Source organism: Phocoena phocoena, chromosome 17, assembly GCF_963924675.1.
Source record: "Phocoena phocoena chromosome 17, mPhoPho1.1, whole genome shotgun sequence".
Taxonomy (NCBI): domain Eukaryota; kingdom Metazoa; phylum Chordata; class Mammalia; order Artiodactyla; family Phocoenidae; genus Phocoena; species Phocoena phocoena.
Window position 1 is genome coordinate 48,299,064 of NC_089235.1, and position 27,657 is coordinate 48,326,720.

At 40.0% G+C, this 27,657-nt stretch overlaps 1 protein-coding gene across 37 annotated transcripts in view; it reads left to right on the forward strand.

Moving 5' to 3' along the window:
• RIMS2 (regulating synaptic membrane exocytosis 2) overlaps window positions 1-27,657 on the forward strand; it is a 591,263-nt gene that overhangs the window by 244,626 nt on the left and 318,980 nt on the right. The gene's annotated exons all lie outside the window — the stretch shown is intronic.

Below are 27,657 nucleotides of genomic sequence, written 5' to 3' on the forward strand. Positions count from 1 at the left end.
TCTTTCATCAGTGTCTTATAATTTTCTGCATATGGGTCTTTTGTCTCCTTAGGTAGGTTTATTCCTAGGTATTTTATTCTTTTTGTTGCAATGGTAAATGGGAGTGTTTTCTTGATTTCACTTTCAGATTTTTCATCATTAGTGTATAGGGATGCCAGAGATTTCTGTGCATTAATTTTGTATCCTGCTACTTTACGAAATTCTTTGATTAGCTCTAGTAGTTCTCTGGTAGCATCTTTAGGATTCTCTATGTATAGTATCATGTCATCTGCAAACAGTGACAGCTTTACTTCTTCTTTTCCGATTTGGATTCCTTTTATTTAGTCGTCTTCTCTGATTGCTGTGGCTAAAACTTCCAAAACTATGTTGAATAAGAGTGGTGAGAGTGGGCAACCTTGTCTTATTCCTGATCTTAGTGGAAGTACTTTCAGTTTTTCACCATTGAGGACGATGTTGGCTGTGGGTTTGTCATATATGGCCTTTATTATGTTGAGGAAAGTTCCCTCTATGCCTACTTTCTGCAGGGTTTTTATCATAAATGGGTGTTGAATTTTGTCGTAAACTTTCTCTGCATCTATTGAGATGATCATATGGTTTTTCTCCTTCAGTTTGTTGTACAATATGGTGTATCACATTGATTGACTGGCGTATATGGAAGAATCCGTGCATTCATCAAATAAAGCCCACTTGATCATGATGTGTGATCCTTTTAATGTGCTGTTGGATTCTGTTTGCTAGTATTTTGTTGAGGATTTTTGCATCTATGTTCATCAGTGATATTGGCCTGTAGTTTTCTTTCTTTGTGACATCCTTGTCTGGTTTTGGTATCAGGGTGATGGTGGCCTCGTAGAATGAGTTTGGGAGTGTTCCTCCCTCTGCTATATTTTGGAAGAGTTTGAGAAGAATAGATGTTAGCTCTTCTCTAAATGTTTGATAGAATTCGCCTATGAAGCCATCTGGTCCTGGGCTTTTGTTTGTTGGAAGATTTTGAATCACAGTTTCAATTTCAGTGCTTGTGATTGGTCTGTTCCTATTTTCTATTTCATCCTGATTCAGTCTTGGCAGGTTGTGCATTTCTAAGAATTTGTCCATTTTTTCCAGGTTGTCCATTTTATTGGCATAGAGTTGTTTGTAGTAATCTCTCATGATCTTTTGTATTTCTGCAGTGTCAGTTGTTACTTCTCCTTTTTCATTTCTAATTCTATTGATTTGAGTCTTCTCTCTTTTTTTCTTGATGAGTCTGGCTAATGGTTTATCAATTTTGTTTATGTTCTCAGAGAACCAGCTTTTGGTTTTATTATCTTTGCTATCATTTCCTTCATTTCTTTTTCATTTATTTCTGATCTGATTTTTATGATTTCTTTCCTTCTGCTAACTTTGGGGTTTTTTTGTTCTTCTTTCTCTAATTGCTTTAGGTGCAAGGTTAGGTTGTTTATTCGAGATGTTTCCTGTTTCTTAAGGTAGGATTGTATTGCTATAAACTTCCCTCTTAGAACTGCTTTTGGTGCATCCCATTGATTTTGGGTTGTCGTGTCTCCATTGTCATTTGTTTCTAGGTAATTTTTGATTTCCTCTTTGATTTCTTCAGTGATCACTTTGTTATTAAGTACTGTATTGTTTAGCCTCCATGTGTTTGTATTTTTTACAGATCTTTTCCTGTAATTGATATCTAGTCTCATAGCGTTGTGGTCAGAAAAGATACTTGATACAATTTCAATTTTCTTTAATTTACCAAGGCTTGATTTGTGACCCAAGATATGATCTATCCTGGAGAATGTTCCATGAGCATTTGAGAAAAATGTGTATTCTGTTGTTTTTGGATGGAATGTCCTATAAATATCAATTAAGTCCATCTTGTTTAATGTATCATTTAAAGCTTGTGTTTCCTTATTTATTTTCATTTTGGATGATCTGTCCATGGGTGAAAGTGGGGTGTTAAAGTCCCCTACTATGAATGTGTTACTGTCGATTTCCCCTTTTATGGATGTTAGTATTTCCTTATGTATTGAGGTGCTCCTATGTTGGGTGCATAAATATTTACAATTGTTATATCTTCTTCTTGGATCGATCCCTTGATCATTATGTAGTGTCCTTCTTTGTCTCTTCTAATAGTCTTTAAGTCTATTTTTTCTGATATGAGAATTGCTACCCCAGCTTTCTTTTGGTTTCCATTTGCATGAGATATAGTTTTCCATCCCCTTACTTTCAGTCTGTATGTGTCTCTAGGTGTGAAGTGGGTCTCTTGTAGACAGCAAATATATGGGTCTTGTTTTTGTATCCATTGAACCAGTCTGTGTCTTTTGTTTGGAGCATTTAATCCGTTTAGATTTAAGGTAATTATTGATATGTATGTTCCTATTCCCATTTTCTTAATTGTTTTGGGTTTGTTATTGTAGGTCTCTTCCTTCTCTTTTGTTTGTTGCCTAGAGAAGTTCCTTTAGCATTTGTTGTAAAGCTGGTTTGGTGGTGCTGAACTCTCTCAGCTTTTGTTTATCTGTAAAGGTTTTAATTTCTCCATCAAGTCTGAATGAGATCCTTGCTGGGTAGAGTAATCTTGGTTGTAGGTTTTTCTCCTTCATCACTTTAAATGTTTCCTTCCAGTCCCTTCTGGCTTGCAGTTTCTGCTGAAAGATCAGCTGTTAAGCTTATGGGGATTCCCTTGTGTGTTATTTGTTGTTTTTCCCTTGCTGATTTTAATATGTTTTCTTTGCATTTAATTTTTTTTTTTTTTTAAACATCTTTATTGGGGTATAATTGCTTTACAATGGTGTGTTAGTTTCTGCTTTACAACAAAGTGAATCAGCTATACATATACATATGTTCCCATATGTCTTCCCTCTTGCATCTCCCTCCCTCCCACTCTCCCTATCCCACCCTTCCAGGCTGTCACAAAGCACCGAGCTAATATCCCTGTGCCTTGCGGCTGCTTCCCACCAGCTATCTACCTTACTACGTTTGTTAGTGTGTATATGTCCATGACTCTCTCTCGCCCTGTCAAAACTCACCCTTCCCCCTCCCCATATCCTTAAGTCCGTTCTCCAGTAGGTCTGCGTCTTTATTCCTATCTTACCCCTAGGTTTTTCATGACATTTTTTTCCCTTAAATTCCATATATATGTGTTAGCATACGGTATTTGTCTTTTTCTTTCTGACTTACTTCACTCTGTATGACAGATTCTAGGTCTATCCATCTCATTACAAATAGCTCAATTTCATTTCTTTTTAAGGCTGAGTAATATTCCATTGTGTATATGTGCCACATCTTCTTTATCCATTCATCCGATGATGGGCGCTTAGGTTGTTTCCATGTCCTGGCTATTGTAAATAGAGCTGCAATGAACATTTTGGTACATGATTCTCTTTGAATTTTGGTTTTCTCAGGGTATATGCCAAGTAGTGGGATTGCTGGGTCATATGGTAATTCTATTTGTAGTTTTTTAAGGAACCTCCATACTGTTCTCCACAGTGGCCGAACCAATTCACATTCCCACCAGCAGTGCAAGAATGTCCCCTTTTCTCCACACCCTCTCCAGCATTTATTGTTTCTAGATTTTTTGATGATGGCCATTCTGACTGGTGTGAGATGATATCTCATTGTAGTTTTGATTTGCATTTCTCTAATGATTAATGATGTTGAGCATTCTTTCATGTGTTTGTTGGCATTCTGTATATCTTCTTTGGAGAAATGTCTATTTAGGTCTTCTGCCCATTTTTGGATGGGGTTGTTTGTTTTTTTGTTATTGAGCTGCATGAGCTGCTTGTAAATTTTGGAGATTAATCCTTTGTCAGTTGCTTCATTTGCAAATGTTTTCTCCCATTCTGAGGGTTGTCTTTTGGTCTTGGTTATGGTTTCCTTTGCTGTGCAAAAGCTTTGAAGTTTCATTAGGTCCCATTTGTTTATTTTTGTTTTTATTTCCATTACTCTAGGAGGTGGGTCAGAAAGGATCTTGCTGTGATTTATGTCATAGAGTGTTCTTCCTATGTTTTCTTCTAAGAGTTTGATAGTTTCTGGCCTTACATTTAGGTCTTTAATCCATTTTGAGCTTATTTTTGTGTATGGTGTTAGGGAGTGATCTAATCTCATACTTTTACATGTACCTGTCCAGTTTTCCCAGCACCATTTATTGAAGAGGCTGTCCTTTCTCCACTGTACATTCCTGCCTCCTTTATCAAAGATAAGGTGTCCATATGTGCGTGGGTTTATCTCTGGGCTTTCTATCCTGTTCCACTGATCTATCTTTCTGTTTTTGTGCCAGTACCATACTGTCTTGATTACTGTTGCTTTGTAATATAGTCTGAAGTCAGGGACCCTGATTCCTCCAGGTCCGTTTTTCGTTCTCAAGATTGCTTTGGCTATTCGGGCTCTTTTGTGTTTCCATACAAATTGTGAAATTTTTTGTTCTAGTTCTGTGAAAAATTCCAGTGGTAGTTTGATAGGGATTGCATTGAATCTGTAGATTGCTTTGGGTAGTAGAGTCATTTTCACAATGTTGATTCTTCCAATCCAAGAACATGGTATATCTCTCCATCTATTTGTATCATCTTTAATTTCTTTCATCAGTGTCTTATAATTTTCTGCATACAGGTCTTTCGTATCCTTAGGTAGGTTTATTCCTAGATATTTTATTCTTTTTGTTGCAATGGTCAATGGGAGTGTTTTCTTGATTTCACTTTCAGATTTTTCATCATTAGTATATAGGAATGCCAGAGATTTCTGTGCATTAATTTTGTATCCTGCTACTTTACCAAATTCATTGATTAGCTCTAGTAGTTTTCTGGTAGCATCTTTAGGATTCTCTATGTATAGTATCATGTCATCTGCAAACAGTGACAGCTTTACTTCTTCTTTTCCGATTTGGATTCCTTTTATTTCCTTTTCTTCTCTGATTGCTGTGGCTAAAACTTCCAAAACTATGTTGAATAAGAGTGGTGAGAGTGGGCAACCTTGTCTTGTTCCTGATCTTAGTGGAAATGCTTTCAGTTTTTCACCATTGAGGATGATGTTTGCTGTGGGCTTGTCATATATGGCTTTTATTATGTTTAGGAAAGTTCCCTCTATGCCTACTTTCTGGAGGGTTTTTATCATAAATGGGTGTTGAATTTTGTCGAAAGCTTTCTCTGCATCTATTGAGATGATCATATGGTTTTTCTCCTTCAATTTGTTAATATAGTTTATCACATTGATAGATTTGCGTATATTGAAGAATCCTTGCATTCCTGGAATAAACCCCACTTGATCATGGTGTATGATCCTTTTAATGTGCTGTTGGATTCTGTTTGCTAGTATTTTGTTGAGGATTTTTGCATCTATGTTCATCAGTGATATTGGCCTGTAGTTTTCTTTCTTTGTGACATCCTTGTCTGGTTTTGGTATCAAGGTGATGGTGGCTTCGTAGAAGGAATTTGGGAGTGTTCCTCCCTCTGCTATATTTTGGAAGAGTTTGAGAAGGATAGGTGTTAGCTCTTCTCTAAACGTTTGATAGAATTCACCTGTGAAGCCATCTGGTCCTGGGCTTTTGTTTGTTGGAAGGTTTTTAATCACAGTTTCAATTTCAGTGCTTGTGATTGGTCTGTCCATATTTTCTATTTCTTCCTGATTCAGTCTTGGCAGGTTGTGCATTTCTAAGAATTTGTCCATTTCTTCCAGATTGTCCATTTTATTGGCATAGAGTTGCTTGTAGTAATCTCTCATGATTTTTTTTATTTCTGCAGTGTCAGTTGTTACTTCTCCTTTTTCATTTCTAATTCTATTGATTTGAGTCTTCTCCCTTTTTTTCTTGATGAGTCTGGCTAGTGGTTTATCTATTTTGTTTATCTTCTCAAAGAACCAGCTTTTAGTTTTATTGATCTTTGCTATTGTTTCCTTCATTTCTTTTTCATTTTTTTCTGATCTGATTTTTATGATTTCTTTCCTTCTGCTAGCTTTGGGGTTTTTTTGTTCTTCTTTCTCTAATTGCTTGAGGTGCAAGGTTAGGTTGTTTATTCGAGATGTTTCCTGCTTCTTAATGTGGGCTTGTATTGCTATAAACTTCCCCCTTGGAACTGCTTTTGGTGCATCCCATAGGTTTTGGGTCGTTGTGTCTCCATTGTCATTTGTTTCTAGGTATTTTTTTATTTCCTCTTTGATTTCTTCAGTGATCACTTCATTATTAAGTAGTGTATTGTTTAGCCTCCATGTGTTTGTATTTTTTACAGATCTTTTCCTGTAATTGATATCTAGTCTCATGGCGTTGTGGTCGGAAAAGATACTTGATACAATTTCAGTTTTCTTAAATTTACCAAGGCTTGATTTGTGACCCAAGATATGATCTATCCTGGAGAATGTTCCATGAGCACTTGAGAAAAATGTGTATTCTGTTGTTTTTGGATGGAGTGTCCTATAAATATCAATTAAGTCCATCTTGTTTAATGTATCATTTAAAGCTTGTGTTTCCTTATTTATTTTCATTTTGGATGATCTGTCCATGGGTGAAAGTGGGGTGTTAAAGTCCCCTACTATGAATGTGTTACTGTTGATCTCCCCTTTTATGGTTGTTAGTATTTGCCTTATGTATTGAGGTGCTCCTATGTTGGGTGCATAAATATTTACAATTGTTATATCTTCTTCTTGGATCGATCCCTTGATCATTATGTAGTGTCCTTCTTTGTCCCTTTTAATAGTCCTTATTTTAAAGTCTATTTTGTCTGATATGAGAATTGCTACTCCAGCTTTCTTTTGGTTTCCATTTGCATGGAATATCTTTTTCCATCCCCTTACTTTCAGTCTGTATGTGTCTCTAGTTCTGAAGTGGGTCTCTTGTAGACAGCATATATAAGGGTCTTGTTTTTGTATCCATTCAGCCAATCTGTGTCTTTTGGTGGGAGCATTTAGTCCATTTACATTTAAGGTAATTATTGATATGTATGTTCCTATTTCCATTTTATATATTGTTTTGGGTTCGCTACTATAGGTCATTTCCTTCTCTTGTGTTTCGTGTCTAGAGAAGTTCCTTTAGCATTTGTTGTAAAGCTGGTTTGGTGGTGCTGAACTCTCTCAGCTTTTGCTTGTCTGTAAAGGTTTTAATTTCTCCATCAAATGTGAATGAGATCCTTGCTGGGTAGAGTAGTCTTGGTTTCAGGCTGTTCTCCTTCATCACTTTCAGTATGTCCTGCCACTCCCTTCTGGCTTGTAGGGTTTCTGCTGAGAGATCAGCTGTTAACCTTATGGGGATTCCCTTGTGTGTTATTTGTTGTTTTTCCCTTGCTACTTTTAATATGCTTTCTTTGTATTTAATTTTTGACAGTTTGATTAATATGTGTCTTGGCGTGTTTCTCCTTGTATTTATCCTGTATGGGACCCTCTGTGCTTCCTGGACTTGATTAACTATTTCCTTTCCCATATTAGGGAAGTTTTCAACTATAATCTCTTCAAATATTTTCTCAGTCCCTTTCTTTCTTTCTTCTTCTTCTGGAACCCCTATAATTCGAATGTTGGTGCGTTTCATGTTGTCCCAGAGGTCTCTGAGACTGTCCTCAGTTCTTTTCATTCTTTTTTCTTTATTCTGCTCTGCAGTAGTTATTTCCACTACTTTATCTTCCAGGTCACTTATCCGTTCTTCTGCCTCAGTTATTCTGCTATTGATCCTATCTAGAGTGATTTTAATTTCATTTATTGCATTGTTCATCGTTGCTTGTTTCATCTTTAGTTCTTGTAGGTCCTTGTTAACTGTTTCTTGCATTTTGTCCATTCTACTTCCAAGATTTCGGATCATCCTTACTATCATTATTCTGAATTCTTTTTCAGGTAGATTGCCTAGTTCCTCTTCATTTGTTAGGTCTGGTGGGTTTTTATCTTGCTCCTTCATCTGCTGTGTGTTTTTCTGTCTTGTCATTTTGCTTATCTTACTGTGTTTGGGGTCTCCTTTTTGCAGGCTGCAGGTTCGTAGTTGCCGTTGTTTAGGGTGTCTGTCTCCAGTGGCTAAGGTTGTTTCAGTGGGTTGTGTAGGCTTCCTGGTGGAGGGGACTAGTGCCTGTGTTGTGCTGGATGAGGCTGGATCTTGTCTCTCTAGTGGGCAGGTTCACGTCTGGTGGTATGTTTTGGGGTGTCTGTGGCCTTATTATGATTTTAGGCAGCCTCTCTGCTAATGGGTGGGGTTGTGTTCCTGTTTTGCTAGTTGTTTGGCATAGGTTGTCCAGCACTGTGGCTTGCTGGTCGTTGAGTGAAGCTGGGTGCTGGTGTTAAGATGGAGGTCTCTGGGAGATTTCCGCTGTTTAATATTATGTGGAGCTGGGAGGTCTCTTGTTGACCAGTGACCTGAAGTTGGCTCTCCTACCTCAGAGGCAGAGCCCTGACTCCTGGCTGGAGCACCAAGAGCCTTTCATCCACACGGCTCAGAATAAAAGGGAGAAAAAGTAGAGAGAATTAGTAGAAGTATGAGGAAAGAAAGAAGGAAAGGAGGAAAGGAAGGAAGGAAGAAAGAAGCAAAGAAGGAAAGAAAGGAGGGAGGGAGGGAGGGAGGAAGGAAGGAAGGAGTGAAAGAAGGAAAAAAAGACAGAAAGAAAGATGATACAGTAAAAATAAAGTATAATATAGTTATTGAATTAAAAAATATTTAGAAAAAAAAAAACGGACGGATAGAACCTTAGGACAAATGTTGGAAGCAAAGCTATACAGAGAAAATCTTACACAGAAGCATACACATACACCTTCACAAAAAGAGGTAAAGGGGGAAAAATCATAAATCCTGCTCCCTGAGACCACCTCCTCAATTTGGGGTGATTCGTTGTCTAAAGGAGGGAGGGAAGGAAGGAAAGAAAGAAAGAACGAAGGTAAAGTATAATAAAGTTATTACAATTAAACTTAATTATTAAGAAAAAGAATTTTTAAAAAAAAGTCATGGACGGATAGAGCCCTAGGACAAATGGTGGAAGCTAGAGTATACAGACTAGATGTCACACAGGAGCATACACGTACACCTTCACAAAAAGAGGAAAAGGGAAAAAAATCATAGATTTCGCTCCTAAATTCCACCTCTTCAATTTGGGATCATTCCTTGTCTATTCAGGTATTCCACAGATGCAGGGTATATCAAGTTGATTGTGGAGCTTTAATCCGCTGCTTCTGTGGCTGCTGGGAGAGATTTCCCTTTCTCTTCTTTGTTTTCACAGCTCACAGGAGCTCAGCTTTGGATTTGGCCCTGCCTCTGCGTGTAGGTCGCTGGAGGGCGTCTGTTTTTTCGCTCAGACAGGACGGGGTTAAAGGAGCCGCTGATTCGGGGCCTCCGGCTCACTCAGGCCGGGGGTTGGGGGATGGGGGAAGGAGGGGCACTGCGTGCGGGGCCGGCCTGCGGCGGCAGAGGCAGCGTGACGTTGCGGCAGAGGCCGGCGTGACGTTGCACCAGCCTGAGGCCCGCCGTGCGCTGTCCCGGGGAAGTTGTCCCTGGATCCCGGGAACCTGGCAGTGGCGGGCTGCACAGGCTCCGCGGAAGAGGGGTGTGGAGAGTGACCTGTGCTCGCACACAGGCCCCTTGGTGGCGGCAGCAGCAGCCTTAGCGTCTCCCGCCCGTCTCTGGGGTCCGCGGTTTTAGCCGCGGCTCGCGCCCGTCTCTGGGGTTTGCGCTTTCAGCCGCGGCTCGCGCCCGTCTCTGGGGTTTGCGCTTTCAGCCGCGGCTCGCGCCCGTCTCGGGGGCTCGCGCCCTCAGCCGCGGCTCGCGCCCGTCTCTGGGGTTCGCGCTTTTAGCCGCGGCTCGCGCCCGTCTCTGGAGTTCCTTTAAGCAGCGCTCTTAAACCCCTCTCCTCGCGCACCAGGAGACAAAGAGGGAAGAAAAAGTCTCTTGCCTCTTCGGCCGGTGCAGGCTTTTCCCCGAACTCCCTCCCGGCTAGTCGTGGTGCACTAACCCCTTCAGGCTATGTTCAAGCCGCCAACCCCAGTCCTCTCCCTGAGCTCCGTCCAAAACCAAAACCCGAGCCTCAGCTCGCAGCCCCGCCCGCCCCGGTGGGTGAGCAGCAAGCCTCTCGGGTTGGTGAGTGCTGGTCGGCACCGATCGTCTGTGCAGGAATCTCCCCGCTTTGCCCTCCGCACCCGTCGCTGTGCACTACTCCGCGGTCCCGAAACTCCCCCCTCTGCCTCCCGCAGTCTCCGCCCGCGGAGGGGCTTCCTAGTGTGTGGAAACTTTTCCTCCTTCACAGCTCCCTCCCACTGGTGCAGGTGCCGTCCTTATTCTTTTGTCTCTGTTTTTTCTTTTGCCCTACCCAGTTACGTGGGGAGTTTCTTGCCTTTTGGGAGGTCTGAGGTCTTCTGCCAGCCTTCAGTAGGAGTTCTGTAGGAGTTGTTCCACGTGTGGATGTATTTCTGGTGTATCCGTGGGGAGGAAGGCGATCTCCGCGTCTTACTCTTCCGCCATCTTCCTGTATTTCTCTGCATTTAATTTTTGACAGTTTGATTAATATCTGTCTTGGCGTGTTTCTCCTTGGATTTATCCTGTATGGGACTCTATGCTTCCTGGACTTGATTAACTATTTCCTTTCCCATATTAGGGATGTTTTCAACTATAATCTTTTCAAATATTTTCTCAGTCCCTTTCTTTTTCTCTTCTTCTTCTGGACCCCTATAATTCGAATGTTGGCGCGTTTAATGTTGTCCCAGAGGTCTCTGAGACTGTCCTCAGTTCTTTTCATTCTTTTTTCTTTATTCTGCTCTGCAGTAGTTATTTCCACTATTTTATCTTCCAGGTCACTTATCCGTTCTTCTGCCTCAGTTATTCTGCTATTGATCCCTTCTAGAGTATTTTTAATTTCATTTATTGTGTTGTTCATCATTGATTGTTTCATCTTTAGTTCTTCTAGGTCCTTGTTAAATGTTTCTTGCATTTTGTCTATTCTATTTCCAAGATTTTGGATCATCTTTACTATCATTATTCTGAATTCTTTTTCAGGTAGACTGCCTAGTTCCTCTTCATTTGTTAGGTCTGGTGGGTTTTTATCTTGCTCCTTCATCTGCTGTGTGTTTTTCTGTCTTGTCATTTTGCTTATCTTACTGTGTTTGGGGTCTCCTTTTTGCAGGCTGCAGGTTCGTAGTTCCCATTGTTTTTGGTGTCTGTCCCCAGTTGCTAAAGTTGTTTCAGTGGGTCGTGTAGGCTTCCTGGTGGAGGGGACTAGTGCCTGTGTCCTGGTGGAAGAGGCTGGATTTTGTCTTTCTGGTGGGCAGGTCCACGTTTGGTGGTGTGTTTCTGGGTGTCTGTGGACTTATGATTTTAGGCAGCCTCTCTGCTGATGGGTGGGGTTTTGTTCCTGTCTTGCTAGTTGTTTGGCATGGGGTGTCCAGCACTGTAGCTTGCTGATCGTTGAGTGAAGCTGGGTGCTGGTGGTGAGATGGAGATCTCTGGGAGATTTTCGCCATTTGATATTATGTAGAGCTGGGAGGTCTCTTGTGGACCAGTGTCCTGAAGTTGGCTCTCCCCCGTTAGAGGCACAGCACTGACTCCTGGCTGCAGCACCAAGAGCCTTTCTTCCACCCGGCTCAGAATAAAGGGGAGAAAAGGTAGAAAGAAAGAGAGAGAGAGAGAGAGAGAAACAGGATAAAATAAAGATAAAATAAAGTTATTAAAATAAAAAATAATTATTAAGGAAAAAAAATTTTTTTAAGTAAAAAAAAAACAGACGGATGGGACCCTAGGACAAATGGTGAAAGCAAAGCTATACAGACAAAATCTCACACAGAAGCATACACATACACACTCACAAAAAGAGGAAAAGGGGAAAAAATCATAAATCTTGCTCTCAAAGTCCACCTCCTCAATTTGGGATGATTCGTTGTCTATTCAGGTATTCCACAGATGCAGGGTACAGCAAGTTGATTGTGGAGATTTAATCCGCTGCTCCTGAGGCTGCTGGGAAAGATTTCCCTTTCTCTTCTTTGCACAGCTCCTGGGGGCCCAGCTTTGGATTTGGCCCCGCCTCTGCGTGTAGGTCGCCGAAGGGCGTCTGTTCTTTGCTCAAACAGGACCGGGTTAAAGGAGCCGCTGTCACGGGGGCTCTAGGTCACTCAGGCCGGGGGGAGGGAGGGGTGTGGATGTGGAGCGAGCCTGCGGCGGCAGAGGCCAGCATGACATTGCACAAGCCTGAGGCTTGCCGTGCGTTCTCCCGGGGTTGTTGTCCCTGGGTCACGGGACCCTGGCAGTGGCGGGCTGCACAGGCTCCCTGGAAGGGAGGTGTGGATAGTGATCTGTGCTCACACACAGGCTTCTTGGTGGCGGCAGCAGCAGCCTTAGCGTCTCATGCCTGTCTCTGGGGTCCGCGCTTTTAGCCGCGGCTCGCGCGCGTCTCTGGAGCTCCTTTAAGCAGCGCTCTTAGTCCCCTCTCCTCGCGCACCAGGAAACAAAGAGGGAAGAAAAAGTCTCTTGCCCCTTCGGCAGGTCCAGACTTTTCCCTGGACTCCCTCCCGGCTAGCCATGTCGCACTAACCCTTTCAGGCTGTGTTCACGCCGCCAGCCCCAGTCCTCTCCCTGCGCTCTGAACCGAAGCCCGAGCCTGAGCTCGCAGCCCCGCCTGCCCCGGCGGGTGAGCAGACAAGCCTCTCGGGCTGGTGAGTGCCGGTCGGCACCGATCCTCTGTGTGGGAATCTCTACGCTTTGCCCTCTGCTCCCCTGTTGCTGTGCGGCTCCGAAGCTTCCCCCCTCCGCCACCCGCAGCCTCTGCCCGCGAAGGGGCTTCATAGTGTGTGGATACCTTTCCTCCTTCACAGCTCCCTCCCACTGGTGCAGGTCCCGTCCCTATTCTTTTGTCTCTGTTTATTCTTTTTTCTTTTGCCCTACGCAGGTACGTGGGGGAGTTTCTTGCCTTTTGGGAGGTCTGAGGTCTTTTGCTAGCGTTCAGTAGGTGTTCTGTAGGAGTTGTTCCACGTGTAGATGTATTTCTGGTGTATCTGTGGGGAGGAAGGTGATCTCCGCGTCTTACTCTTCCGCCATCTTCCCCCTCTCCCTCAGGAGTTCTCTTAGATATATTGCATTTTTATGTTCAACTTTGAGGTAATACCAAAGTGTTTTCTTACAAGTTTTTTAGACAGTGATAGTTCAATGCATTCATAAGTGGGAACGAAACTATTCAAGAGTAAAACTTTAATAGAAAAAGTTGAACAATTTTAAACGTAGCTATCTCCAGGAGGTGCACTTGTTAATTTGAGGAAAACAGTCATAGAATTAATGTGTTTTAAATGAGTGTGCACATACTAGAAGTTTTCTTCCTCCCCCCGTCCATTTCTTCCTTCCTCCCTCCCTCCCTTCTTCCTTCCCCTTCTTTCTTTTTTTCTACCAAAGCAAGGTATAAAACTTTCCTACATCAGTAAGAGAAGACCTTTGAAATTGGAAGCAGCAGTGGGTGTAGAGCAGGCCTTAAAGAAAGAAAAGGTCTAGCATTTTTATGGATAAAGTCTCCAGATTGCTGAGAAAAACTGTGTTGTCAGTAGCCTTATTAAATGAGGCTCATCTAGGTTCTTAATGCTGTCGCTTGGGAATTATTTAATTTATTCTCAATTAATTAGTTATCACAATTTCCCTCTCCTCTGCACACACCTCTATTGGGAAATGGATTTCTATCTTATTTTTATCTGAAACAATAAATGCTAAATCTGTAAAACTTGTTTCCACATCTGAACTTGCTGCCTTCTTTCTTATTACCTCTGAAGAATAGGTTTTATTTTAAAACTTCTTTCTCTCCTACCTGATGTTACTTTATGAATTATCTTCTTTTATTTGGATGTTTGTCGTAAAACACTGTAAAAACTAGACTTGTCAGTTTTCTGTCAGTGTGCATGTCCATTATCAGCAATAAGATGCAAGCAAATGAATCAGAGTGAGATTTTCAGTCCTCACAGCCTGGCAGTGCCCTATCTCATTGTCGCTAGTGCAGAAACGCAGGTGAGCCTTGTTAAGCTAGTCAGCTGGTATCTTCCTCCATCGAATCTTACAGATGGTTCGGATGTTTCTTAGCATCTGTTTAAAATTCTCAAACTGCTTTCACCAAATTTGTTTGAATCCTATTTGTGGTTACACTTGATTATACATCTGTAGACATTTGAGGATTGGCATTAAGAAATAACTATGTCTGATACTTATCCGATACTAGCATTACTTCTAGTGCAGCTATAATTGAAGTAAAAAATAAACAAAAACAAAGCTAAAAATGTATGAAATTAGGGTATTCAAAGAAATAAAGCTTAACTTCATTTTGTGTGGGTTCGTAAAACCTTGCACAAAAAGCAAACTCCCAGTTTTCTGTTGACTTCCTTTATACTTTCAGTGACTTAGTAACAGAATAATGCTTTTTGACTTCACTGATGTCAAATGAAAAAAGAATATAGATGTGGTTTTTGTTTTTGTTTTACAAATAAGAAAAAAGCATAGAAAAAACAAATGAAGAAAATATACCAAAATATTAACAGCAAATGCTTTGGGTTTTATAATTTAAAATATAACTAAAAAATAAGATGACAAATTTTATGAAAATTAAATGAGGTAAAATATGTAAAGCATTTAGAACATGGTCTGGCAAATAATAAACACTAAGTAAATAATAATAGTAATGGTAATTATTATTATTTTAAAATTTATTTTATTTATTTACTTTTGGCTGTGTTGGGTCTTCATTGCTGCTTGTGGGCTTTCTCTAGTTACAGCAAGCAGGGGCTACTCTTCGTTGTGGTGCGTGGGCTTCTCAGTGTAGTGACTTCTCTTGTTGCAGAACACGGGCTCTAGGTGCGTGGGTTTCAGTAGTTGTGACGAGCAGGCTCAGTAGTTGTGGCTTGTGGGCTCTAGAGCACAGGCTCAGTAGTTGTGGTACATGGGTTTAGTTGCTCTGTGGCATGTGGGATCTTCCCGGACCAGGGTTCGAACTCATGTCCCCTGCGTTGGCAGGCGGATTCCTAACCACTGTGCTACCAGGGAAGCCCATGTTAATTATTATTATTAATTACATCTTTTTCTCTATTCAGGATTTCACTCTGAAAGATTCCCTGAAGTCCAGTTACTAGGTCAAAAGCTACCAACTTTTCTTAAGACTCCTCTTACTGCTGAATTGCTTTCCTAAAAGGTTAAGCTAATTACATTTCCAAATGAACACATAAAATTGCTTTTCATAATTGGCTTTGGTTGCTTTTATATTGTCCTACTTTTAATTTCATTGGTTATTAAATAGATTTTTAAAATACTAAAAAATACCCGTGTACACATCTACATTAGTTTGCTAGGGCGGCCATAACAAAGTACCACAGACTGAGTGGCTTAAACAACAGACATTTTTTTCTCACAGTCTGGAGGCTAGAAGTCCAAGATCAAGGTGTCTGTAGGTTTGGTTTCTCCTGAGGCCTCCTTCCTGGGCTTGCAGATGGCCACTTTCTTGCTGTGACCTCACATTGTCTTTCCTCTGTGAGCATGCATTCCTGGTGTCTCTTGGTGTGTCCAGATTTCTTTTAAAAGGACTCCAGTCAGATTGGATTAAGACACTGTTTCTAATTCAGACATTTCTACTATGGCATGCACTCATATGCTGCTAGCATGTTGTTATCAGTGGAATAAGTCTGGCCAGAAGGAAACATATGGTTAGTTAAGTAAAAGAGGAATAGGTAGATAATTCCGATCTGAATATACAGACTGCAGAATAAAATAAATGCAAGAAAGAGCAAGAGAGGTCATAGAAGGGAATTCATAGCCTTTGCAAGGATGTTTGATAATCATTTTCCAAGTTTTAACTGGATTGAGACATCCCTGGGCCCCAAATATGGTTCCATTATAGCAGGAGTAGTAGAAGGATTTGATCAAATCAAGTGAGATAAATGTTACCTGCCCTTCATCTCAAAGTCTTTATGTTTTTGATGCTTTCTCAGTAGTTTATCACCTACTGATTTGCTTCTTTTCCTGTTTTTCCTAGTTTGGTGTCTTATGCACTGTTGGAAATGTTACCTGGCTTTTTTCTTCCACAACCTTTTCTGTGCAGATTCTTTTTTCTCTGCTTTTCTACCTTTGTGGAGATTTGCACAACCTTAGACAAAACTTAGCCATATTCTTTAATTTTAATCTGGAACCTTGACCCTGCTATCAGTATTAACTTTTGCTAAGTCCTTTTCTGGGGCACCAGGTATTCATAATTTTCTCCCTGCAACAAGGTAAAAAGCATCTGTTTTAAACAAAGGCAGCTATCAAGTACTTTATTTTACTAATTTTTTTTAAGTACCTACAATTTGCCAAGTGCCCTATAGGCACTGGGGGGGAAGTTGGTGAAAAAGACAGTATCCAAGGCCTCTATCCTTGGAGAACTTATACTGTGACATGTTAACTCACTACAAGGAAAACGTATGTTTAAAAGAACCATTCTTGTACTAGGCTTTTGGTTCCACCTTGATTCTGCTCTAACTGAAAAATCACTTGCAGATGACTGACTCTCTTCCTTTTTTAGTTTGTATGGAATCTGGGGCTTGAGGACTAGAAGTCAGAATATTGGTATTTAATTAATATTAATCTAGAAGTCTACTTTCTTCTTGCTGTCTTGCATGTAAAAAGTCCAGTTCAGTAGAATTTATGCCAAGAGTTAGAAAAAGAAAAAGAGGATATCTTGGTGCAAGTTGTCTAGAAACAGAGCCTGACAGGAATGCAGGTGCATAGACTTTATTGAGTGAGGTTCTTTAAGAAAAAAACTATAAGGGAATGAGTGAAGTGGGATGGGGCAGAACTAGTCAAGGATGTGGTCTCAGGTTAAGTCTAGCCATTGGGGTGGGGGTCTCTTGAGCATGAATCATTCCTCAGAGTTGTTCCTCCTATCTATGTACTCCTCTCTCAGTCCCTCATTGGTTGGGTGCTATCTCTTGGATGAGGGTACCCTCTTGGGTGAGATGGCTGTCATCATTTGGGGGCATTTCTTTGGTGAGCAAGGGTAGCTGTGAGCAATTAGCTGCCAACACTCAACAGCAGCTGGAAGATGGGTGCACTGACCTGACAAAGGGGATTTGGGCAAGCCACCAACAATGTGTACTTTATTGTATCCCTTTCACCATTTGTTGACGATTGCCTCTGACAATTAAGTTTAGTCCATTCAGGCACAAGTCCTCCAGGATTCTGTATTCACAGTTTCTGTAAAATTTATAGGAGGGCTCTCTCCTACCACTGCAGTTGACCCTATGGCCATAATTGATACTTATCAACTCCCCTTTTCCCCCCACTTCTTTTGGTCTAAGTGACTCGCATGCTACATAGACTAACTCTCATAGTACAGTGGTACTTGCTGAGGCGTTTTGGGCAGGAAAGGCAAACCCATACCTGAATGACTGTTTGAACGAATTATAGGCCCTTATAGGGTGTAAAGTGTCCAGTGCGGCCAGTTTATTACCAAACATCCAGTTGTTCTCTTTGAAGAATGGAATCGTATTGCAGGCATTCTGTCCTTGACACGACAGACATTCAGCAGGTGAAGGAGTTTTATCAATCATGATAAGAATGGAATATGCTGTTGGGTACATGCATAGCTTACATATCTGCCACCATGGCTTTATTTCACTTATGGAGTTGGGTGGCGTTGGTGAGGACAGAGGCTGGCTGATTCGTTGGTCTACTTGGTTATTTAGCGCGTCTTTTGTAGCAGTTTTTCTCTGGTACATGTAATGTGCAGTACAAAGGTCCAGATACCTTTAGCTCACTCTCATAGTTCCATCTACATATCTCTTTTTTGGAACTCCTTGTCTCACATCTTTCAGTCTTGCTTCTGTTCTGGCCCCTGATCCATCAGCTAAGCTATTCACCACTATCCATCAGTCCATCTGTTTTCTTCTCGTCACACAAAGTGGATAAGCTCTGCCTGTTGAGAGGATTGCCCCTCATCGCTGCTCTTCAGGGGCAACCTTGAATCTGAGGTCCAGCAGCACTCCATTTTTAGCTTATACTCACATACAGAGCTGGCCCATTCGTTATCCAAGCTCAGCCTTTTTCTTTCCTCTTCAGCTGATTGTAAGTGGATATGAACTTCAGGGGAAGCATTGATGCTTGGTAACCTGGGCCACCTGTTTGGGCAACTTACTTGTTCCCTCTGGACCTGCTCAACCCTAATCCCAGCTGAATTGCTTTCATTTTTTTATGGGATGCTGCTGAGCCTGTCCGACTTTATGGTTTGCTGGTCTCATGATGGGCTCTTCTGGATGTACGGTCACTTGATAACCCAAGGTCAGATGTTCCATCTCCTCTGGGACCCAGTAGCACGACAGAAGCAGTTTTTTGAGTGGTTCTCTGCTTTGATAGCATGGCCTTGTTCTAGAATCCTGTGTGTTTGTGTTGCAGTTCTCCTATCGGGACTTCCAGAGACTCCACATGGCTTCTTTTTCGACCACAGATATCTCTAGTACCATGGATTCTATGGGATTGTATAGCAGCCTGGATCCACTGCAGATCTTTTTTTTTTTGCTCTGGGCCCTACTCACACTAAGCAGCCCTTTTTTTCTCTTCCAGAAAGGGTCAGAGCAGTATTCTCAAGTACAGAAAATGCCACCTTCAAAACTCAAAGGGTTCTAACAAATTTTAGACTTTTTTCTTAGTGTTTGGAGGTCCAAGGTGCAATCAACATTCCTTTATGTTGGAGATGTTCTGGAATGTTCCATACCCTTGAAATCCTAAAAACTTAAACTTTTGAGGTTTCTCTGTCACTTCCTCTTCTGGAATGCATGTATATTACCCTCAGGTTGCTGTTCTGGTCCAGTTAACATGCTGTTATCAAAGTAGTTGGCCAAAGTGATTTCTGTGGAACATTTATTTAGTTAGTAAGTTTCCTTCTGACTATATTATATCAGAGAGAAGGAGAATGAACATAACCTGGGGGTAAGTCTGAACATATACAGTTGTTTGGCCTATGTGAATGTAAATTGCATCTAATCCTTCTTTCTGATGGTGGAAAAATAGTTTCACCAAATGAATAACAACACATCACTTATTCAATATTGTGTTCATCAATTCTGGTAAAGATACCATGGTTGGCACAGCATGGTTGCATCTGGGACTACTGCATGGTGGTGTTTACAGTAGTATATCATCATCTTCCATGGTCCATTTGGATTAGCAAAGGCCATGGTAAGTTAAATGGGCAAATTATGGGGACCACCAATGAGTCACCATTTACATCTTTGAGAGTGGCCCTAGTCACTGACATTTCCCTCAGAATGCAAATTGTTTTTCACTTACTATCTTGACAGTGGTGGTGAGCTTACAGGTGCTCTCCAGGTTAAAAAACCAATCTTATGTTTCTGTCAATTGCTGAGTATGTCCATTCTGATGATACATTTGGGAATCAGGTAAATAACCCCTGGCTGGGTCCACTGTGAGGCAGACATGGGCTGGGACTTCATTTATTATCTGACACTACATCTTTAGGTCCCTGGATATTCGTGTCCATGTGGACCATGTATCCACCCCTCAAAAGGTCTGGATATTCCACTTTCCCATCAACCCCATTGATACTAGAGAGCCCAGTTTTCTAATAGCATCTTCTACTCTTAACCTGGGCCTGTAGAGGATGGCCACCACTAGCTCATCAGCTATGTTCATGTCCCCCTTACCAGTGTATTTTTGTACCAAGTTGGTAAGTGGAATGTTCTCCAAGTTCTCCTGAGGAACATAGCCAGTACATTTTCCAGTCTTATATAGCAGAACTATTCCATCATACACACTTCACTAAGTTTTTAGCTCCCTCCCTCAACAATTTTCCAGGGCAGTACTGGCATCTCTATTTCATTTAATGTAAATCATCACTTTTAAGCTTTCAGGAGCAATCTAGTTGCATATTAATACCATCTGCTGTGGCCATTGCCAGAGTTAAAATCCTGTCTTATCTAAATTCTCTTATCTAGCTTTATATTTTACCCTCTTTGACTCCGCACTTTTAGGATTCACTGCCAGTCGTACTCTCCCAGTTCCTGTTGGAATGTGTTAGCTAGGTTTGGTTTTGAGGTATAATCTCTTTTTATCCTTAGCAAGGCCAGCACTTTCTCAGTTGGGTTATATTAAGATTTGACCCTTTCTGATCAGGTGGCAGATCCCGAGGGAAGCCAGCACAGTGCTGGAAGGCCCCTACCTCACTTGAGGCTTCTGCATAGTCTTCAATCAAGGGGGTGCTCCATCTTCCAATAAGTGGAGGTGGGGAGGATAGGTCACTTCCATAGGCCTAAAGCATTCAGGGAATCTGAGTTTCAGCGACCTCTTGTGAAACTACTTAGGGAGTCCCATCTCAAGTCTCATGTTCCCATTGCTACCCTGTCAGGGCCCTCACTTTGACATAGACAATTTGCCTAGGCTGAGAATTTAGACTTTTCTGAAATTCTTGCACTCTTGTAATTAAATTCTGAGCTAGTCTTCAGTTCTGTCTTTCTTCTGGCTTTAATGGAAGAGGACCCTTTAAATGAGGCTGGGGAGGCCCTTTGACTCTCACACTTTGCTTTATGTTGGTGACTGGCTGCCCTGAGCTTGTCATTTTTTATTTTCAATGCATCTGACTGGCATTCGGCACTAGCCGTCCAATTTCATTCCTTACAATTACTCTTTCTCTCATACTCCTCAAATGACAGAGATATTGCACGATCCAATGTATCCCTTTCTACCTATAATCCATTCCAATTCACTACAGGTGAAAATCTTTACAACTTCATTACCATTGCATGTCGGGGACCATCAGTATTGCACTTACACCAATAATAGGTTACTCATTTCCCGTTAGCCAGCGAGTGAACCAAATCCAGAATCTTTCTTAGAGTCTGTCCTAGGTTCACTTCTGGTATTAATTGTCTTAGGTCAAGTTCATTAGAAGCAGAGACTGAGACAGGGATTTCTGTGTGTATGATTTATTAAGGAACTGTTCTTCCAGAAAAACCTTTAAGGAGGTGATAGAAGCAGGCTAGGTAAGGGAAAAGAGCTGAAGAGGGCTGTGGTCTCAGGTAAAGCCTTGTCTTGGCCTAGCCTTCCTTAGCCTGGTTATGTATATGCATGGGAAGGTGTATGTTTCGGGGCTTGGATCTTGAGTTAATCACAAGACAGTGTTTTCTCCTTTGAGGCAAGAATGGCAGACTTTGGTATCTCCATCTCAGTAGGGGATTGGCTCTGGGCTATACCTGGGGAGGAAATGGCCATGCTACTTTCCAGGGGAGGTGACTCCTGTTAGTTGAGGAGGGCAGTTTTCTGAAGCGGGGCAGTGCATGTCATTATAGCAGCCAACACAGCAGCTGCGGGGAGGATTCATCAGCCTGGCGAAAGGGAGCTGGGAAGGACACTAACAGTGTCTGCCATAAGGAGAAAGAAAAATTACGTGCACTTCTTGGAATAAAGAGACTTAAGGATTGATTTCAGTGTTTTACCCTTTCATATAGAATTGGCTGTTTTGGCTAGAGAAGGAGGAATCTATATATTTCATAGAGTAATTAGTGAGAAAAAGTGTTGAGAGGAAAAATGATCTAAATGTGTGTTTACATATAACTTGGGTAAAGAGGATGAATGTAGAAAACCTCAAATATTGAATGGATTTCATACTGCAAAGATAGCAATAGTTTACAATTGGGAAATTTTTCAATATCTTATCTAATAAGGTATTAACATTGTTTTTCACTCACTTTTCCAGAAATTTTTCTTTGTACTTGAAGATAACATTACTGATGGAATACTCACTGTTTAAATGTAGTTATTTAATCACATGATTACATATGAAAAATCTCCAAGATGTGCATCTGTAACTTGTTTGCAGAGGAAGAGAATAAAATACTATCCCATTTTAAGAAAACATTTTAATGAAATGGGTATTTAATTTTAAAGTGTAATATAAACTTTGTAGTGATAACAAATTGTCAATCAAATTCTCATTCCCTGACACTCGAGGTCCCTAAGTCATTGATGGCTCAGTAACTTCCTCTGGTGCGTGTGCCATTTGGAGTCCTGTTACAGAGACTGCTATCTTGGAGGAAGGATCATCTTCCTGTGTAGCTCCTTGGTGCCTCTTTAGCTCTCCAATGAATGCCAAAGACCAAATGCTCTGGTTTTTGGTGGAGGGTGAAGAAACTGGAGGCACCGTCATTCTGATCTTTTTATCTTTTGTAGCTGCCTATTCTTTCTGCATGACTATGACTTTCTAATTTTACTTTGCACTTGTATTTCCTGTTAACAGCTCTAAGGGAGCAGAGCTAAGAAAGTAGACTTGGGGTTTAGTAGGTAAGTCATGTATTTTTAATACGAATGATTAAAATATATTGGATCTGCCCTGTTGCACATGATCTTCTTATTTGGAAGTATATTTAGAATCCTGCATTCTTTCTTATCCAGTACCTGCTACTGGATAAGACAGCTAATTCTTGAGTATAAAGTGCATTAACTATATTATTTTCTATATTAAATCTGCCGTGTCTTTGAGTGGGGCAAGCTTCTGGTAACTTTTATATAAATGTTAAAGAACATCCTAGGCATTTATTCACTTTGTCAGGTTTGGAAAATTAATTTTAAACTCTCATTATACTTTATAGTTTCATATTATAAATTATTTACTGTCATACCTGATGTGAATTTTTACATTAAGGCATGAATGGCATTGCATAGTGAACAACTCTTTTAATATTCATTTAAAGTTTTCTTCTTTATGAAGTAATACGGTAGATCAAAAGGGAAATAAAAAGTTCAGAGTTATAGTCAAATAGTTATGTATCATTTTTCTTACTGATATTTTTTAGAGCCAGGAAAATTGTTAAAATGGTTGTGAATTTTCTATTGGTATATTTTTGATAAGAATTATGGGCTAGTTGTTATTATGTTTTGCTAGTTATTTGTAAAGTTGCCCTATAATTTTGATAATTTAATAATATTTGTAATGTCCATAAAATATGAAAAAAGTCTGATAATGTTATAGGGAGGAGTCCTTGAAATGAGTGGAATAAGAAATCTAAGAAAAAGAATGTAAATAAAAAAGTTGTATTCTACATAGGTAGAACAATTAGCTTTCAAATATGTGACTAACAGTTGTGTATATTTTTTTCATTTTCTTCATGCTCAGAAAATAGTTTGACTTCAATATTCTTACAATTGCTAGCTGCAGGCTGATTGTGTATGTATATGTGTGTATACCTGTGTGTATTATATGTACACACATACACACGTGTCCAGCCCAAAAGCTGAAGATTAAAAAGATGACATAGTTTGGTCTTAAATAAAGCCAAAGAAATTATTTACAGTGATGTCAAAAATGGGACAGAATATATATTATGACTTCATTTTCTGTTTATATTCTTTATTGTACTGTAAGGGTAAATAAAACATGAAAATGTAATTGTACTTTTAGAAAAATCGTTAATTATTTTATGATTTAACACTGTAAAGAGCCAAGAAAAGAGCAGAGACATGTGAATTGTAGCCCCCTATCCTCTCCTGCGTAGATGCTGCAGGTGATATTGAGGCAGATGGATATTTAGTCTTCTACTGTAGTTTCTGTATCCTTTCCGTTACTCTAAGATAGGACGGATACTAATGACTTTTTCTCCCCGAAACATTATATTAGAGAATGAAGAGGCTACTTTGATGGTAAAACTATGGTTGCAACTTCCAGCAAGACCAGGATTCTGTTTTTTTTCTTATGACACAGCAGCTGGTTTTCATGAGGGGAATCAGCACTAATAGAACTAAGAAACACAGCTAGTGACAACAGAATATATATAGTATGGGTGTAGCCTTAGCAATAGACTCATGTAGGGAATTGGAACTAATTTTAGCAGTTTATCAATGAATTAAGTACACCAAAATGTTTTACTTTATTTGAATTTTGAAGGAAGGTCATAGGTAATATTACAGTAGTAAAATATAATTTTTGCAGTTTACAAAGCATTTTTACATACAAGTTTTAACTGACTAACGTGGCACATAGTAATATAAAACTGCATCTCATAGGTGACTTTTGCATTGGGAGGGCATTCCAAAACATCTTTTATTCAGATGTTGTCATGTCTGCTTCATGATAATTTTCAGTTGTTACTGAGTAATTTGTTAGGAACAAATTCACCTGGCAATTTGAAACGAGGGATAAAATTGGGCACAAGAAAAGGAGAAAGTTGAAGACCTTTTACAGTTTTCAGGCTATGTCTAAAAACATTCATTTTTAAATAACCAAAACACTGATTCTACTTATGATAAAAACAGCATATATCTAATACTAGCTATGATAGACATTAAGTAAATATTTCCATTAACTGTTTGTTTGATTTACCAGCTTTAACATAGCCGGGAGAATATTAGTTTATAAATATGCCAACCTCCTACCCGTAATAGGAAGTACAGAAACCCTCGAACAAATGAAAATTGCTGCTGACATTATTATTTACGAAGTATTAGTTAATGTTAATTAGATAACTTTCTTTAGATTGTGTTATATATTTAAAAATTCGATATTCATTTTGGTAGTAGTGGTTGGATCCTCTCTGCCTTTATTCAATCATAAAGGAAAATGCTCCTTCAATTTTAAATATTAAAGTAAAAAAGTGAACTTTCCAATTTGTTTTAATGTTGGTATATAGAAAAACATTGGATTATCATGTAACGTTAAGAGAATTAAATTAGCATGGAGATTAGCTGGGCTAACCTTAATTCAGAACCTAATTACCTAAAGTTATCGTGGTGTATTTCTTCTGGGTGGGTAGTAAAAATTATATAACAGTGTAGTTAGTATTATAGGATCATAACTTACAACAATAGAGTATACAGTATTACAGGACTGCAGTACGGTAGAACTAGAGGGGACCTTCATTTTCTAGTTTGAATCATGCATCTTACAGAGAAGGGAAAGTAGAGGCCCCTTAGATGGATATTTTTGTCATTTATACATGGGTATTAATGGATTCAATCTGAGTGGTTCTTTATAACATACAGTTGAAATAGATAATTGTGGCTTGAAGAAATTTTCAGTGTTGAATAAGCTTAAAGAAGTACTAAAAATGATAGCTTGCGATAACATAAGACACTAAAGTGGGTCTTTTCCTGTTGCTTTGGAATTAGAGACTGAACCTAATGTTGAACAAAAAAGCATTAAATACCCCATCATTAAACAAAATTCCCGCCAGTTAATTGGGACCCAGCACTTCTCTCAGGGTTTTCCAATATTAGATAAACTGGCAGCTACCTTGAGCCATCACCCCCAGGGGAATCTTCACTTTGCATAATAAGAAAGAGACCAGGAAGAGGGAAGTAGGAAGAAAGCAACTTGAATAATGAATCTGGAGCCTAGTTGGGGAGTGCAGACCTTCTCCTCCCCTTTCTACCACTTTGGGAAGGAATATACTATCCCTCTCTACCAAAAACCAAGTGAAGGGAATCTCTGAGTTATTTGTAGCGATTAGAGGTTCTAATCAGGAAGGGGATAGATAGCATTCTATTCTCTGGTTAGCTAAGTACTTAGGTAGTTGAGTTATTGATCTAACTAACCTGTGCTTATTTCAACAGAGGAAAAGGTAATTGGAAAGGGAGTGGGAGTAGGGGGCATGGTCAGAGAACAGCCTGTATTTCCAAGTGAGGTAGAAGGGAATGTGTAAGAGTATTATTCATGATGGGCAAGGTTATGTAGCAGTAACAGGCAACTCTAAAATATCAATGCTTAACAAAGAAAAATGTTTACTTCTTGGTCTTGTGTAGTATGCTATAGTGTGGTACTCTGAATAAGGGTGACTTTCCAGAGGAATTACTTCACATGTGGTTCAGCCATACCAACTCCGTCATCTTGCAGCCGTACTATCTAGTATCTGGGCAGAAGGAGAGACATTGGAGAATTGGGCATGGGCTTTTTTTTTTTTTTTTTTAACTACCTCAGCCCAGAAATGATACACTTCCCGTCAAAGCTCATTGGACAGGATCAATCACTTGGCCTCTCCCGTTGTGAAAGGGAGATAAGTACGGTCATCTGTGTGCTCAGAAGGGGAGGATACTTTGGTATCACAGGACTCTAGTAGTATCTACGGCAGTGAATTTCCTGTAGGTCAGATCAACATCATTGAAGGTGGCTATACTTGAGCTATTCTAGATGTCATTATGGAATGAGAAAGGTAGATTCAACAGAACATAGTTGAAGAGAAGCATGATAACATTTTCATATTTATTCCCTGGCAAGCTGAGACGGCTCACTGAACTGCGCACGTAAAGGAATGCAGTGTCTTAATAGTACAGGTTCTGGAGTAAAACAAACTGGGCTCAAATTCAGGCTCTGTGACTCCCTCATTGTTTTCTTTTACTTAATCTCTCTGAGTTTTACTTTCCTTATTTGCACAAAGGGAATTATAATAGAACTTTCTTCATAAGGTTGTTTGTTAGAAGTAAATGAGATGGTATAGTGAATTGCTATGCGTAGTATTTAGCAGATACGTATTCAATAAATGTTAATGGCCATCGTTGTTGTTAGGCCTTTGGGAGCTTAAGGAAAGGGTAAACTAGGTGTAGAGTAAAAGATGTGAGAGAATATGTTTCACAAATTAAAAAAAATTCAACGTTTCTTTTAGGTTCAAGTAAAGATAGAAAATTTGCTTTTTATACTATGTAATCTCTGCATTCCCAGTGAGAAGAAACATCCAAAAACAATGCCTTTCATCACTGAGTACTTACTGTATGCTAGGCATTGTGTTAAGCACTGAATATATATTATCTCATTTAACTTTTTTAAAAGAGCTAGGTTTAAAACTGACTCTGTCTATTATTTTGTTAAAGTGTGATCATATTTCATTTTTTATAAGCAATGAAATGTGAATGTAGTATATAGTTCCCTTGTGGAATAAGACAGAAAAAAATCTAATGAAACATATAACGTCCCATGCATCATTATTAATTAGGCATATAGGTTAAACATTTAGCTGCAAGTGCTTATTTTTTAAAATCAAATCCATTGGTTTTTAGTTTTCATTTTATTTGTTAGTTTTGCCAGCTATTCAATTGGCTTTAAGAGTGACAGTTTCCCTGATACCATGTATCTTTCATGTGTGAGGGGTGTTCACATACAGCATAATGTTTAAGGCAGAAGCCCTAGTGCCTGAAGAGCTAGTGTCGTCCACTAACCAAAGACAACCAGGAACAGATCTCTAGTCAAAGAAAGTTGGGTCTTACTATTTGCTGCAGCAAGGAAGACCACACACCTTGTGAAATTGTGGGGTATCTTTGCCAGAAGGGGTCAAGGGAAGCTTGTTACAGGATTTGGGTTTGTATTAGGTGGTTTGGGAGAGCATTCAAAGAAATGGGGATCTATGTTGAATTGGATGCTTGTTAGAAAACAGGGGCAGTTTGAATATCTTAATTTTTATATAGGAGGTGGGAGGAACAGAACAGTGCTAGCACTACTACTGGAGAAGAAGCAGTAGTCACTTTGCAGCTAAGGGAGGGGAATGTTTGCTCATTTTGATTGCACAGTGTCTTTGGTTTTATCTCTGTTCAGATCTGATTGTGGAGTGGTATTGCTTTTGCCTTGTTCCATAATAATCACAGAAAGCTCTTGTCTGATGGTGGTATTCTATGAAATTGTTTACATTTACTGGGGGCATACAAGCCTAACCAATAGCAACTAGGCCAGCTACAAGCTGATGGCTGTAAGGGCAACTTTTTCTTTTACTAGTTTCAAATTCTTCCTGTACCATTGTCCAGCTGTGTGATTTTAGGCAAGGTAAATC